The sequence below is a fragment of the Erinaceus europaeus genome, chromosome 14 (genome assembly GCF_950295315.1).
Source record: "Erinaceus europaeus chromosome 14, mEriEur2.1, whole genome shotgun sequence".
NCBI lineage: Eukaryota > Metazoa > Chordata > Mammalia > Eulipotyphla > Erinaceidae > Erinaceus > Erinaceus europaeus.
In genome coordinates, this window is record NC_080175.1 from 69,598,625 (window position 1) to 69,614,324 (window position 15,700).

The 15,700-nt window shown below is 37.2% G+C and overlaps 1 protein-coding gene and 1 long non-coding RNA gene across 7 annotated transcripts in view; one reads left to right on the forward strand and one right to left on the reverse strand.

Moving 5' to 3' along the window:
* Positions 1–15,700, forward strand: part of NLGN1 (neuroligin 1) — a 1,020,375-nt gene that overhangs the window by 928,872 nt on the left and 75,803 nt on the right. The gene's annotated exons all lie outside the window — the stretch shown is intronic.
* Positions 1–15,700, reverse strand: part of LOC132532670 (uncharacterized) — a 60,226-nt gene that overhangs the window by 42,010 nt on the left and 2,516 nt on the right. The window lies entirely within an intron of this gene.

Genomic DNA, 15,700 nt, shown 5'->3' on the forward strand with positions numbered 1-15,700 from the left:
TTTAAACAACTTTTAAAAACATTTCATGTATTCATTTATTGGATATATAGATAGAAATCAAAATGAGAGGAGAAATGGGAGACAGAAAGAGAGAGGCAGAGAAACACCTGCAGCACTGCTTTACCACTTGTGACGTTTTCCCCATGCAAGTGGGGGTGGGGGGGTTTGAACTGGTCCTTGCTCACAGTCACATGTGCACTCAACCAGGAGTGCCACCATGCAGTCCAAAACCCAAAATCTAAAAGAACATTGTAAAATTAGTTTTTGAAAAACCATTAGATCAAGTAACAATAAATTCCGGTTTGTGATACTATGCTTGAATGACATAACCTCTTCTAGTAGTTACTTAACTAGTTACTTTGGTGCCTAAGGTCCAAATTAAGAGATTATATTCTCTATGAAATTTGCTACACTTTGGAGATGTGATAACTACAACATTTTTTTTCTCAGTATGTTGACAGTGTTTGTATATGCTTTAGGTATCTACTTCCTGTCTATTCTTTATTTAGCATTAAACAGGCATAATGTAAACATTATTATTTCTGACATGATGATTACAGTTACTTAGATTTCAAATGTTCTTGTCCTGTCTTCCTCAGTGGTTTATAATCTCAAAGGGAAATCATGAGGCTTATGTGTGTCTTAAAGTGTGTCACACAAAGTATGTCTTTCCATTCTTTATTCCCTGCTTCCCTCCTTCCCCTTCCTTCTTTCCTTCCTTCCTCCCTTCTTCCCTCCTTCCTTCTTTTCCTGTTACTCTCACCCTTCCTAACAACATTTCACTGTTTACACATACTTTTATCCCCCCCCAAGAAAAGTGACTTGCGGTTCTATGTATTAGATATGACAGAGAGAAATTGAGAGAGAAGGGGAAGATAGAGATTGACACCTGCAGATGTGCTTCACCGCTTGTGAAGCGGACCCCCCCACACACAGGTGGGGAGCTGAAGGCTGGAACCTAGATCCTTACACCACTGGTCCTTGTGCTGCTTCTATGTGTATTTAACCCGGTGTGCCGGCCCCTGGTCTGGAATTTTACACCCACCCCCAACACACACATACATACACCACTGCATTTTCTGGACAGTTGGGTCTGGAGAACTCTTCCTGGAGATGAGATTAAGCAGGGCAAATTGTATAGAACCTGGTCTGAACCAAAGGATTTTCAGGGTCTCAGGGCAGCGGCAGCACTGAGTTTGCATCCAGACCATTTGGCTCCATTCTTCAGTCATTGAATCACCTCTGGAAAACTCCTTATTGATCTGTTTTCTCATCTGCAAAATGGAAGTATTGGGCTGGAGAGATAGCATAATGGTTCTGCAAAAGCTTTGCATAGCTGAGGCTCTAAAGTCCCTGGTTCAATCCCCAGCACCACCACAAGCCAGAGTTGAGTAATGCTCTGCTTTAAAAAAAAAAAAGAGGGGGTGGAGTGTAGTTCCTAGCATCTATTAGGCTGTGAGTAGTCTATTGTGATTATTACTAATGCAGAAAAATGCATGTTCAGTGTCTGAGACTTGAATACTGTGTTCTCAACTCAGTCTTCTCAAAACTAGCACATATACATTCAAAGCTTAATTCTTCACAAACTAACCCAGAAATGGACCTTCTTCATAGCTTCTGTTATTTGTATACCTGATATAAGCTGCATGAGTACTTGCTGTACACAAAACTTTATCCGTGGAAAGCAGTGCAATTATTCAGACAAAGATTCTGTATAGGTAATGCTCATAGCCTGACAAGCCAGACGACTATCAATAACCCGAATACATAGTAGGAAGTGACAAGTACATCAGTCGAATAAAGTCAGGTATATATATATATACTATGAAAGTACTGAGGAAAAGTTAAATTAATGAGGATCACACATAGCAATATTAACAACCTTTTTTCTTATACGGCCTTTTAAAAATATTTTATTTATTTGATAGAGACAAAGAGAAATGGAGAGGGAAGCTAGAGAGGGAAAGGGAATGAAAAGCACCTGTAGCACTGCTTCACCACTTGTAAAGCTTCTGGGAGCTTGAATTTGGGTCCTTGCACATGCTAAAATGTGTACTAGACTGGGTGCTGGGTGCGCCACTGCCTGGCCCCTTTATAAGACATTAAATTGGGCAATTTTATCTTTTTTTAAAACTCTAATAGGAGCAGCCTAGCGCCCCTCTATTTGATCTCTAGATTAAAGAATTACCAATATTTTAACCACGTGACATTCTTTTCCTACATCCTAGAGAAATGGCATCTTCAGAATCTACAAGAATGTCTGTTCCAGGAGCAACCATTGGGTCCAGTTTATTCTTGCATTTTGTCTCCTAAGACTCTTTAATGTTGCAGCTCAGATTGATTCCACATTTCCTGACTCTGAGTCCAGCCTTCTCTACTATTTATTCCTCTCAATCAAAACAGGTCACTGACAACTTACTCACCCTCTGGCTACATGGGTCAAAGACTGCAGCCAGGAGATTCAGGGATTGCAAGCCAGAGGAAGAGGATCCATCCAGAAGTAGGGCTCAAGATACCAGGAAATCCTCAGAACTTAGAGTGAACATTTCCAAGGAGAAAGAGGGCAAGACAGAAAGAAAATCCTCATACATAAATGTATCCCATCAGCTCTGCTATCCTCTCCCCACTAAATCATGTCCCTAGGGTATGGAGAAAAGAAACTTTGTTTGCTTGGGTAAGATAACAAATGAGTGCAAGGTCATGGTAACCTTAAATTGCATTTACCTCTCTCCTTTACTTAATTTTCCCAGAACATTAAGACGAAGTTTCTTCTTGACAGCAGACCTTTTAAATTTTTTTCTCCTTTATGTTCTCTTTGCATTCAATTTCTTTCCATTTGTCCTTTCTCTTTATTCTTATTCTTAGAGCATGTTGGGTCCCCTCCCCCTTCATAGGCTTTATTATCTATTTTCTTTATCCCTTCCTTCTTCTGCCCTCAATTCACTTCTGTCTGTTCCTCTTGCTATCAAGACATGTCCTTATCTCTCTCTCTCTCTTCCCACATTTTTCTTCCTCACCTCCATTCTTTGAATTACACCTTTTGTACACAGGTACTCTGCATTCTAGAGGAATTTGGGATAAAATGACCTGAAGCCAATTGCACACTCTTCGACCTGACTAAGCAAACAAAGGAAGCTTCTATTTCTTTCCTGATCTCTGCTCCTCTCAAATAGCCACATCTATTTCCAAATGAAAAGACTGTTAATGATCTGGTAGGTTCACAGTGTAGATGGAATCCAATTATCTGCTGTTTGGTGCACCATGGCCTTTGTGTTGTCAGCCATGTACCAGGTGGTGGAAATAGCTTGCCCACTTTATTCCTGAGCACAAGGGTGTTTTTCCACACCAGACATTAAAAAAAAAAAAAACTAAAAAATAGTTTGGGAACTCAAAGTATTTTATCTGAAAGGTCAAAGATTCAACATAACTATTTTCTTGCACTTGTTATTTCTGTTATATTCACTGTGCGGTGGTGGGTGGTGTGCGTGCTTTCAACCTGGGTTCTCTCTGTCCCCCATTAGACTTTGCCTTAAACTCAAAACTTGACTTTCAGAATGTCCAGTCTTTTTCATGGCAACAGAGATGCAAATGAAGAGTTCTGGTGTTACTGTGGAAGTAAGGATAAACCTGAGTGTGACTCAGCCCCCCAAATATGTTATTCCAGAGTAAATATCTGAAGCCGTGATAATGGAAGCCAGCACTCTCACCTCACCACAGAAGTCAGTGAATTGCCCATGAGTGGTAGAGGGCAGGATTTTATCCCTTAGTAAATGTGAAACATGTCAGTCAAATAAATCACCCTTACTTTCCTGTTAGAAGTTCCGAGAACTTTTGGTACCTATAAAAGGGAAAATAGTCTATTTACAAGTGTTCGTCCATTTTATTTTCGCAGATGTACATTCTGAATAGTTCATGCCCCCAAAGATATGTCTATATTAAGTTACTGTATGACTAAAGCTCATGGAGAGATTTCTTCTTCTGTGATTATTGCAATTCTTAGCTTGGGCTCCCCACCACCTCACATCTCTGACTAGCAGAAAAATCTTTACATTTATCTGAAGAAGTTAGCTCAGAGCAGTGAAACCCCAGTGACATCATAAATAAATATTATAAAACAAATACAACTGGCATATCATTAACTCAAGTCTCTAATGACTTCTAATGGCTGAGTAGATTTGTTGCTCTTTAAGAAAAGTGACTGCACCCCATAATGGCCCTGGGTCCATACTCCCAGTGGGTTAAAGAATAGGAAAGCTATCAAGGGAGGGGATAGGATATGGTGTTCTGGTAGTGGGAATTGTGTGGAGTTGTACCCCTCTTACCCTATGGTTTTTGTCAGTGTTTCCTTTTTATAAATAAAAATTTTAAAAAAGAGAAAAAAGAAAAGTGACTCAGTTCAAGTCTCTGGTCTCCATCTGGAAGTGCTTCATGTGGCTGTGCTACAGGTGTTCTTATCTGTCTGTCCATCTATCTGTCTATCTATCTGTCTATCTATCTATCCCTCTCTCTATCTATAGACAAAAGAAAAGGAAAGGAATGGCTTCTTAGAGTGGTGGAGCTGCTGTGTGCAGTCACTAAATAGCCTCAGTGATAACTATAATGACAAAAAAAAAAAAAGAAAATAATTCTGAAGGGAGAAATACTCATATATATATAAAAAACAACTTGAAATCTAATTAAGCAGAAGCATGGATTAATTGTATTCCCACTGAAAGAAAGAACCCTTGATTGAACGATATTCTAACTAACGAATCACTAAATGTAGTGATAGTCTGTAAGAAAACTCATCCATGAATGGGAACTGAACTCTTTGTGGTCACAGTGAGTTTGTCAGATTCTTATGGAATTAGCCCTACTACAAAGGATTCTTTTTTTTGTTTTTAATAATAAAAATTGGGGTGAATGTCCTCAGAATAAACTCATGAAGAAGTAAAAATTAAATTTTATTAGCAAGATTCTTATGCATGCATGGTGAGTTATGGCATTTGTGATTAATGTCCAATAAAAACTTCATAGATGAAGACTTTGTGTGTCATGTGGGTACTCTTTCATATATATTTTTTAATCTCACTGGGTTTTTGCTGCACTGGGCTGACTGTTTCAGATACTGAGAGAGAGGAGAAAGAGGGGGTGGAGAAGGAGAGAGAAGAGAAAGAGAAGGAGGGGGGAAAAAGAGAGAAGGGGAAAGGGAGATGCAGAGAGAGATCGAGAGATCACAACACTAAAGCTCCCTCCAATGCAGTGGGGACAGAACTTGAATCTGGGTTACGTCTATGGAAAAGCAAACACATTCACTATTCAGATGAGATATTTTGCAATCCCTACTCTTTCATCTTTAAAACAATTTTGTGTATCATCTACCACGATTCTCCAATGTTTTTTATTCCAGCGTTCCACAACTACCCAACTTCTGAATTCCTAAGCAGGTAAAACATTAAAATGTATATTAACTAAAGTTCAAACAAGCCTTTTTCAATACCATCTGTAAATCCTTCTGGATTATCCACCTTCAGATATCATATCTTAGTCTGCAGGGGTTTATTAAAGAAGGATTTAAATATGACAGCCAGCAGTAAGTTGGCAAAAATGGAACTTATAAAACTAGGCACATGATCATGTGTTTGTAAAATCTCTTAATCCAGAAATTATGTAATTGTGCTTCACACAATTAGTTTGCAAATTATTGTGACACTTTTATTAATTTCAATATGATTCAAATACAAAAACCACTTTTATATGTTCAACAAATATCTCAAGTGACATGGGAATATAATTGTGGCAGTTTTACTCTCAGGAATCCACTGAATTTTCCTCTTAAGAAAACTGAGATATTCAAAACAAAACACTTGAAGATTTAACATTAATTCTGTCATATTCCCATTTCAGAATACAATTAACTTGAGGTTAAAGATAGATATTATAGCACTACAATTTAAAAAAAGAATGATCTTTAGAATCCCAGTGCTCACTGTTGCTTCAGTATTTCTTTATAAACATAAAAGCTATATTTGTAAATTATACAATTATCCAAATTCCATAGCAAATGACAATTTTAGTTAACATTGAAATATCAAAGTAACTATATTTTTCCATGTAAAATACTATTCTAGCTTATCACAGCAGTTATTGTTAAAGTTTGTAACACATCAGAACCTTTATATGCGTATGCATTCATAGTATCTGTATATGTACAGATGCTTGATTTTTCTTTTCTTAAACTGTGTTAACAAATGCATATGAAAATTAGATTTTATAGTAACATTATGTGGGTTAAATAGCCTAAAGATACATCACTCTAAATTTTTTTTATGAGTCGCTGGGGAATTAACCCAGGAACATGTGCATATGTGGAACTAACAGACTTCCATGCCTGAGAACCCACATGTCCCAGGTTCAATGCCTACTACCACCATATACAAGACTTGAACAGTGTTCTGGTCTCTTTATCTTTCTGAAAAATAAATCTTAAAAAAGTAAGGAATTTTTCCCATAAAGATAAGCATATTCTATCTAAAACATAACTCGTAACTTTTAAATCATTTTATTGGGAGAAATAATACTTTGTCATTTGTTGTTACATAAGTACACATTCTTATCAACCTATGACAGGTATCTGTATTTATCCCTATCACCAACTGAAATCTACTATATTACAGGGGCCCCTCATGTCCTCTCAACTCTCACCTTCTGCTCCCTTTAGAGTCCTTGGTTCTGTTACAATAGACACAACTAGTCTAGGTGTTACCCTGAATTTTCCTTTTCTCTGTTTCTTAAGTTTCAGCCATGAGTGAGGTTACTTGGTATTCTCCTTCCTCCTCTGGCTTATCTGATTTAACATGCATCCTTCAAGTTAGATTCGAGATATAGCAAAGAGCAGATTTCTTCATTTCATAGAATTGAGAAGTTATATCTGATTTCTCTCCAGACATTGCAGACACAGAGGAAACCAAGTAAAGTGAGGAGAATTAAGATCTTCTAAAAGCCTTTGGTAGTCCCTGCTCAGGAGATTGCCTGTGACTATTTTGAGGAACTGGATGTTTTATTGATTTGAACCTCATGTTCTAATTTTTAGTTGGAAACTAATATGGCCATTAGTAACTGGACAGTTTTTGGTGGAGTTCACTGCACTTATATTTTGGTTCTAAACAAATCAAATAAACCATATAATTTTCATATTATTTACTCTATGTTAATTAAAATATCAAACAAAAATAATGAAGTGACATCAAACTCTTAAATAGAGGGAATTATGGAGAGATAAGAAAGTTTTACCTTAATGAGACTATAGAATACCTGCTTTCTGCTGGTGATTATTACGTAGAGTTACAGGAATTAAATCAGAGCACCTGAAACTATCAGGAGGAAGCTCATGGTTAAAGGTAGTAATAGTGGGCACCACAGAAACAGTGCAAGCTAAGGACTTGCTCTGATCCCCTTCTGAAGCACCTGTGTAGAACGGAAAAGAAACATTAGAATTCAGATGCAATGCTTTGGTGAAAATGAGAAAGGTTCTAGAAAACAGACATATGCCTTTGCTTAACCAGCAAGACCTAGCACAGGGTCTGTCAAAAAATAAGAGGCATGCCAAAACAATACTCAATTGGTGTGAGCCTTCTAGTTTATCCAACCACCATTCCAATTACTCCCAAGAATGTGAAGTATGATATTCTGTGTCCTTGCCAAAACTCACTATGAGTAGCCTTTTATGGGAACAAATGAAAGAACACTAAAAAAAATCCTTTCTCTTTCCTCTTTTTGCAGAGTGGTAGAATTATGAAACCAAATAAAACCTATGTTTTGAGATTTTTATATACCTGTGCTATTTAACCTGGGTCTGAAAAGAGTAAAAAAAAAACTAAGAAATATCTATTTGCTCAGGTTTTGGTATGTGTGTTTGAATATTAAAGATAGAGAGATGAAACAGGTACAGAAGTCTACATTGTTTTATTTAACTTCATGACAAAGAGGACAAGATTTGGGAGTTAAAATACTGATAATGAATACAGATAACATTTTGGTCAACCAATTCCTTCATTTTACATTCTGTTATGATCCTACCTGGATCTAACACAGAGACAATCCCCACATGGGATTTCCACCATCTAGTAAATCCTATGGAACATATCTATCAAATAAAGAAAGAAATAAACCAGTGCGAGGATATAGATAGGCTGAAGTTCCTTTTTCAACTCAATTAAGATAAAATGAGTGTTTTGTCTATTACAAAGAAATTGATTCACAATGTCCTGCCAAGTCAAGTATGTGAGCTGAATGGACTATATTACAGTCCAAATGTACAAGGTCCTTATATGTGTGTGACACAAAGTATGAGATATTTCCACTGTGACCATATGGTCTAGAATATTCTCCAAGAAGGGTGCTCAGAAACAAATGTTCCCAAACACATTTGTTTGTAGCTTTTCATAACTATTAATACATTTTTACATGTCTTGCTGCTTCACCAAACCATAATATCTTTTTTTCTTTGAATTCATCATAGTGCCAAGCATAGAGATTTTTGCATCTAGGGCTTCAGTAAAAGTTGAGTTAATATTCCTGTTAGAGATATACAAGTGAATTCCTCTTAACTCAGAATATATGCAGACTAGAACTGCTTGCCAAATCCTAATTGGTAAATAATGCAAACAGTGCATGTATTTGCTTTGCTTTCTTTGAATGCTGCCTATATTTTTCAACCCCCTCGACACATTATAAAACAAAGCTGTAGCAAAGGCAAATCAATTTATTTTAGTGCAGACTTCTTAAGAATGCCATTTGGGGGATGTGAATGAATGATATAAAAAGGACAACTGCTCCCCATTGTTCCCAGATCATGAAAACAGCATTCATTTCCAATTCTATGCTTCCTGCATGACCACCCTAAGGAAAACAGCACTCTGACTTTGCATCCTCATTTTCAGCCTGGAGAGTAATCTGTGGAGGTGCAGAGATGCAGTTTGCTTCAATCAGGTCACACTTTATTTCTCTTAACAAGGTGCAAAGGAAATCTGCAAAGCAAAGAGCAGGTATAAGGAGTGATCTGATTTGCTACCACAGATGAACAGTGAGTTTATCCAGGCAAGAAGAGGAAGCCAGTTGTACCTCAAGGAAGATGGTATGTAGCTAACTTGTCTCCATTTGAAACATCTAATTTAAATCTGATCAACCTTTTTTAGAGACTTATGTCTGGAGTCAGATATATTCTAGACCCCTGCTGAAATATAAAGCAGATGTCTGCTGAATGAATTAATTTATACTCCAGTGATTATTACATAGTGAAGATTAATAAAGTGGCTGGTGTTAGCAAAGGAATGATGGTGACACATTTTCCATGGCGAACTGGATTCAGAAACTCTCAAATGTCACACAACTGAGATGCTGGAAAGAATTTGAGATTTAAGGAAAACAGACATCTAGTTACTCTAATATTTTTCAGAACACAAACTGGCCCAAAGTCTTTGCTTCTTTCCCTTTCCCTAAGACCACACCCCCTCCTGCCAACATTTGCATCTTGAGACTCAATTATGCTCTCCTGCTAACTTTAGCACCACTATTAGTCTTCAAACATAGAATAGCTCATTTGTTTTCTAGCAAACTACTTCAAATAGTAGATTAAGTCAATGTAAAATTATTAATTTATGATTGCATACACCAGAAGTTTGACAAATGTCTCCCTGACTAAAAATGAAGTAGTTAGCAGATGACATTCCCTTCTGGAGGGAATCCATGTTCCTGCTTCTTCTGGCTTACAACAGCAATATTCCTTAGATTATGCCTCCTTCCCCTACTTCCAGGCTGTAGTAGTTGGCCAAGTGCATCTCACACTGGCTTTCTCTGGCATTGTATTCTGCTTCTTCTACATTTAAGGAGCATTGTGATAACATTGATCCAGCCCATATAATAATTTAAGGCTACCTAGTTAGTCATCTTAATTCCACCTGCTACCTTACTTCCCTTTGCCATGTATAGTAGCTTAATAGCAAAGACTGGGGATGGAAAAATACAAGTGTCTAATATTTTGTGCAGCCAAAGAACACTAACCTTTATACTTAGTTGTTTTTTTTTTCCCCTGACAGGAATATACCGGTTAAGATGTGACTTCACAGTATGTGCACTGCCATCAAATATCTAGATGTAATCTCTAGCTAACTTTTTGATCCTTGAGTGGGCCTGTTAACATAATGACTGTGAAAAGAGATGAGTCATTCCCTTGTTATACTTCCATACTTTAGATAATAATTGTTAACATTGTTGAATAAAACTCTAGGAGGAATGGGTAGTTAAAAGTTATATATGATTAGAACTTTGGTGGTGGGTGCAGTGTGGAACTAAGTATACCCTGTAACCATATAATCTTTTAAACTACTATTAATCACAAATTTTAAAAAATGGCCAAAAAAAAAAAAAAAAGAATGCTACATCTACCTTTGAAAGCTTATCCTTACGGGAACCAAAGATTCAAAGTTTACTCGCTTGGCATTAAGATGAAGGAAACAGCACTGGTGAGTGGGGCTAAGTATTGAACAGAGAGAAGGACTTGTTTGTCCTTCCTCCTGGCACTGGCAGCAAAGCAGGAGGAATATAAGGAAAGGGCAGATACAGAAACAGATTCCACAGCAAAAGACAACAAGTTCAACATCTGGGCAGCAGACTCAGAAAAGCACTCCCTCCCCGGAAGATGAGAGGACCCAACACACATACATGACAAAAAACTACAATCTGTAATGTTTTTCTTCCCTTTCTTTTATCTCTCTGTCTCTCTTTCCATCTGAAAAAGTTAACCATTGTAAATCCCTGGCAATAACAACAACCAAATAGACAAATACAGAACCCCGGTTCCTATAAGACATTCTAAAGGGACTTCTATAAAGAGAAAACACTGAATGATCTTGCTCATACTGGATATATACATAAACAAAGCAAGAAGGAAGCAATCATGTCACATGGAAACAAAACTTTAGAATCTGATTGAGAGTTGCGTGTGGACTACAAAGGATGAATAGAGGGGCCAGGTGGTGGTGCACCTGGTTGAGTGCAACGAATTACAATGCACAAGGACCAGGGTTTGAGCCCCCCCCCCACCTGCAGGGGGAAAACTTTACATGTGGTGAAGCAGTGCTGCAGGTGTCTCTCTGACTCTCTCCCTCTCTATCACCTCCTTCCTTCTTGATTTCTGCCTGTCTCTATCCAGTAAATAAAGATAATATATATATATTTTTAATTCAAAGGCTGAGTAGATCTGATGGACTTTGCTAGAAGGATTTTGGTACTTTGGTGGTAGGTGTGAGTAGAGGTGTAGAATCCTACTTTTATAACATTTATCTCCTAGCTTAAGGAACAAATTACAAGTGTGGAAATTTACCCTCATAACAACAATCCTGTAACTCAACATTCCTCAATAAAGTGACACTGAAATTACAAATTATGATAGAGTTTAATTATTATCCTGTAGGCCTTGAGTATGCTGAAGACATAAAATAAGAACTTTGGAGGAGAAACAGTTAAGCATACAGACCACCACTTACTGCCCCACTAATAAAATGTGGTGTTTCAAAAAAACCTGTAGATAAGACTCAAAACAGAAACACCTATGTAAAATTATATCTCTTTCCTATGATTGAGCAAAGACACTGAATGCTTTCTTTCATCTGAATTTTTGAGGGTTATTTGCATATGAGGAGTATAAATCTTAGCTAATCCAGCAGGAGGGAAACTATTTATTTTATACTGAGAAAATTTTGTTTCGGGTGGAGCAGAGATGTTTGACTGATGATTGTCATCCTTTATATGCATTGTAACCGTGATAGATGGTCTTGAGCTTCAGTGATTCATAATGGCATTTGGAGGCATGTAAAAAAAGCTGCTAATTCAAATGAAGGAGTTAGTAAAACATCACAGCAAATGTAGGTCACAGAAAACTGTGAAAATCTAACAGAAGGGCAGTGTGTTGCCAATGAATATACTCGAAGACAGGAAAAGAAACCTATTTCTACATTCATCACTGGCTCCAAATAAAAGTGTTTTTTTAAATTATTTTTTTATCATTTCTACTGTAGCCTCCAGTGTGACAACCTTTCTCTCTCCATTTCTTTAACTCTTCCAAACCTCCTCTCTCATAGCTGCTCATTTTGTCTTAAGTATTCAAATACCCTCAATATTCAAGGGAGAAAAATGGGACCCAGAGTCAGATTGGTGACAACCCACAGGGGAGTGTGTTTGGCAATACAAAGACTAGAAATCCAATATTACTGGATTTTCAGTCATCTTTCTTTTACTGTGTTCTTTAATACTTCCTGTTAACTTGTACCCTGTTCAGATTTGAGGATCTTACTAGTAGCTGAGTTGAGGCCAGAATCAAGATTCCTCCCATGGACTCTTTGATTCCTCTGCTATACCCCCTGTCATCAGCCAATGGATTATCCAGACTAAGATTAAAACAAAAAAGGTTCAGAGGTCATGAGGGAGATAAACACCAGGGCTTCCCCAGCACAATATCCATAAAAACACAATAAATTAGGACTCCCTGATGGGCTTTAGACTGGTCATTATTTCATTTCTTCTTTCAAGTAGTTTTCAAACACATACTTAATAGGCTATTAGGGATTCCAAGAGGGAAAAGAAATTCTTTTTTTCTTTGTCTTTTGCCTCCAGGAGTATTTCTGGGGCTTCATGCCTGCACTATGAAACCACTGCTCCTGGTGGCCATTTTTTCAATTTTTTTTTTTTTTTGATAGGACAGAAGGAAATTGAGAGAGGATAGGAAGATAAAGAGGAAAAGAGAAAGATACCTGCAGACCTGCTTCACTGCTTGTGAGGCCAGCCCCCTGCAGGTGAGAAGCTGAGGGATCGAACTGGGATCCTTGGGCTACATGCTATGTGCGCTTACCCCTGTGCACTATCACCCAGGCCCCAAGAAAAGAAATTCTTAATCACTTCTCCAAATTATGTTAACCTTGAGCAACTGGGTCAGTGGAAGTATATCTTCCTGAACTGGAGAAGACTGTATAAGGAGTGAAACTGCAGAAGTATCTCTTTAAGATCCTGTTAGTTTAGACTCTCAGCTAGTCAGTCCTACCTCCTATGTCAATGCAGTACTTGGGAACTGACTTGCAAATAGCTTAGATGGTGGGTTGTGATACTAGGTCAGCTCAGACAATGCTGAATCAGAACCTGTCACTGTAGTTGCTGGATGCCACATAGCCCTTTCCATTTCAAAATACCTTTTCCATTGACCTGTCAGGTATCTGAGTCACATCATTAATACTTTTGTTTCCTTATGTCATTGTCTACTGAAGGCCTTATTATAACAGACATATGTAAGTTATTCAGAAGAAAAAAAAACACATTTTAACAAGTTAGTCTCTGTATTAGTTTCCTTGTGTGGCCATGAGAAAATACCACAAACTTGGTTGCTTAAAATAATCATAATGGGGCAGGGGGCAGGCAGTGGTGCACCAGGTTAAATGCATATAGTACTAGATGCAGGGACCTGTGTTCCAGCCTCTGGCTCCCAACCTGCAGAGGGGATCACTTCACAGGACAAAAAAAAAAAAAAAACACTATTTTTTGAAATTCTGCAGTTGAGGAGACTGAGTGAAAAGTGTTAGCAAGATTGTCCTCTTTCCAAGTCTCTAGATGAGTATTCTTGCCTTTCTCAACTTGTTATGGCAGCCTTGCTACAAGGACTTATGGAAAATGACTCCAGTCTTCACCAGCATCAGTAATGTTTTCTCCTAGTATCTATTATTTATTTATTCTCCCTTTATTACAAGGACTCCATCCATGTTGAATTTAGGGGCCACCCTAAGCCAATGTGACTTCTTCTGAACTAATAGTATGTATGAATTACTCTGTTTCTAAATGAGATAATATTCTGAAGTAATGTAGCTTAGGAATTCAAAATATCTTGTGGGAAGACACAACTCAGACATTCACCATAGACACATGAAATTATCAGATTGATTAGTCATCATAGATGAATTCTGAAAAAAAACAAAGGGGCGGGGAATAAGATGGATATGTTGTTCTGAAGTAAATAAAGGAGAGGGAGACTGTGAAGAACCTTAGAATGAAGCCAGTATGGTGGTCTAATGCCAAGTTTGACAAGCAATGCTTGGTCAACCATTAACCTGTATGGGTTTATATCAAAGGTGGCATCAAAAGATTATGACAACTGAAGAACTGAGGAGGGTGAAGAAGATCAACTTTGTCTACTTCATAAGTTTGCCTGAGGCCAGAAGATAAATAGACTTTAAAAGCAGTGTTTTGCAATTTAAAGTAAATTAAGTCAATGAATAATCTCCACAGAAAATTGTTTTTGGCTCTCTCACAACTCTTTTATGGCTTATACCATTTTTTCCATTGGAAAATTAATACTTTAGACAATCTGAATATATACCACTTAAATTCCCTTTAAATAATCAAGAAATGTTAAAATGAGAATATTCATGATAATAGAATATGTCACTGAGGGAATATATTTTACCAAGAAAACTATGACTAATACCACTCATTGGCTACCTCTTACCTCCCTGAGTGTATAAGGTAAAATTTCAATGGAAGGATTTAAGATAGATAATAAAAATACTTCCAATGCAGTTTCCCCACCTTATTACCCCCCCCCAGTTTTGTTGTACCATCCTCCTTAGAGAGAGATTAAGGAGTAGGAAGTTTTGTTTTTCTCAGCACAAATACTCTTTGTCATATGCTTCCTTATATCCTTGGAAAACTTACCTCATGGTGGTATTGCCACCAATGTTCATGCTACAGATCTCCTTCCAAGCAAGGCCTCCTTATTGCTGGAAAACTCTTGCATGTGGAGCTAATAATAATTCTTCAAAACAAGATAACTCTAAAAAGAAATGTATCTGAACAGTGTAACAGGTTATTTTTATTGTACTTTATTGCAGATGAACAGCCTACATTTCTTAAATGTTATGCCTTCCTTGGCTTCATTTTTTTTTTCTTGGTTCATAATATTCTCTAAGTTTTCCACTCTCTTCAAGGATCTGGCTGACAGTGGTCTGTTTCTTGTTTGTTTGTTTTTTTCATTCCTTTTTCTTTTTTTTTCCCCCACTCATTGTTTGGAATCATCTCATCATTTTCCAAAAGTGGAAAGATTGCTTCCAGGCTGTTATTGCCATCTATTGAGATTGTGATGAAGCCTTATCTGTGACAGAACAACCCTGGTTTTTGTTCAGCTGGTGATTCATTCTGACCTAGATCCTTTCCTGCCATATTTGTTCATATTCAGTTTTCTCTCTTTAAAATAATTCTAAATATCCCAGTATATTTCAGGTAGCTTGTCAAGAGATCATAAAAAAAGTTTTCTATTTTTTAAAATACTGGCAAATACTAATGTATTAGTCAGTGTTCTCCATAGAAACAGAGCCAATAAGAATTAAAATTTTATTATAAGGCATTGACTCACATACACAATTATGGAAGTGTCAAGGTCACAAAATTTAAAGTCTGCCTGCAAGCAAAGTTGATATGCAGTTCCTGTCTAAATATGAGTAGGTGTAAGACCCTAGAAGAACCAATGTTTTGGTCCAAGTGTAAAGACTAGAAAAGATCAGCCTCCCAGATCACAAGTTAGAACTTTTTACTCAGTCTTTTAGTTTTATTCAGCTCTTTAGCTGATTGAACTTCTCAGAGATTAGAGAAACAATGTGTTTTAGAAGTCATGTAACTCAAATAC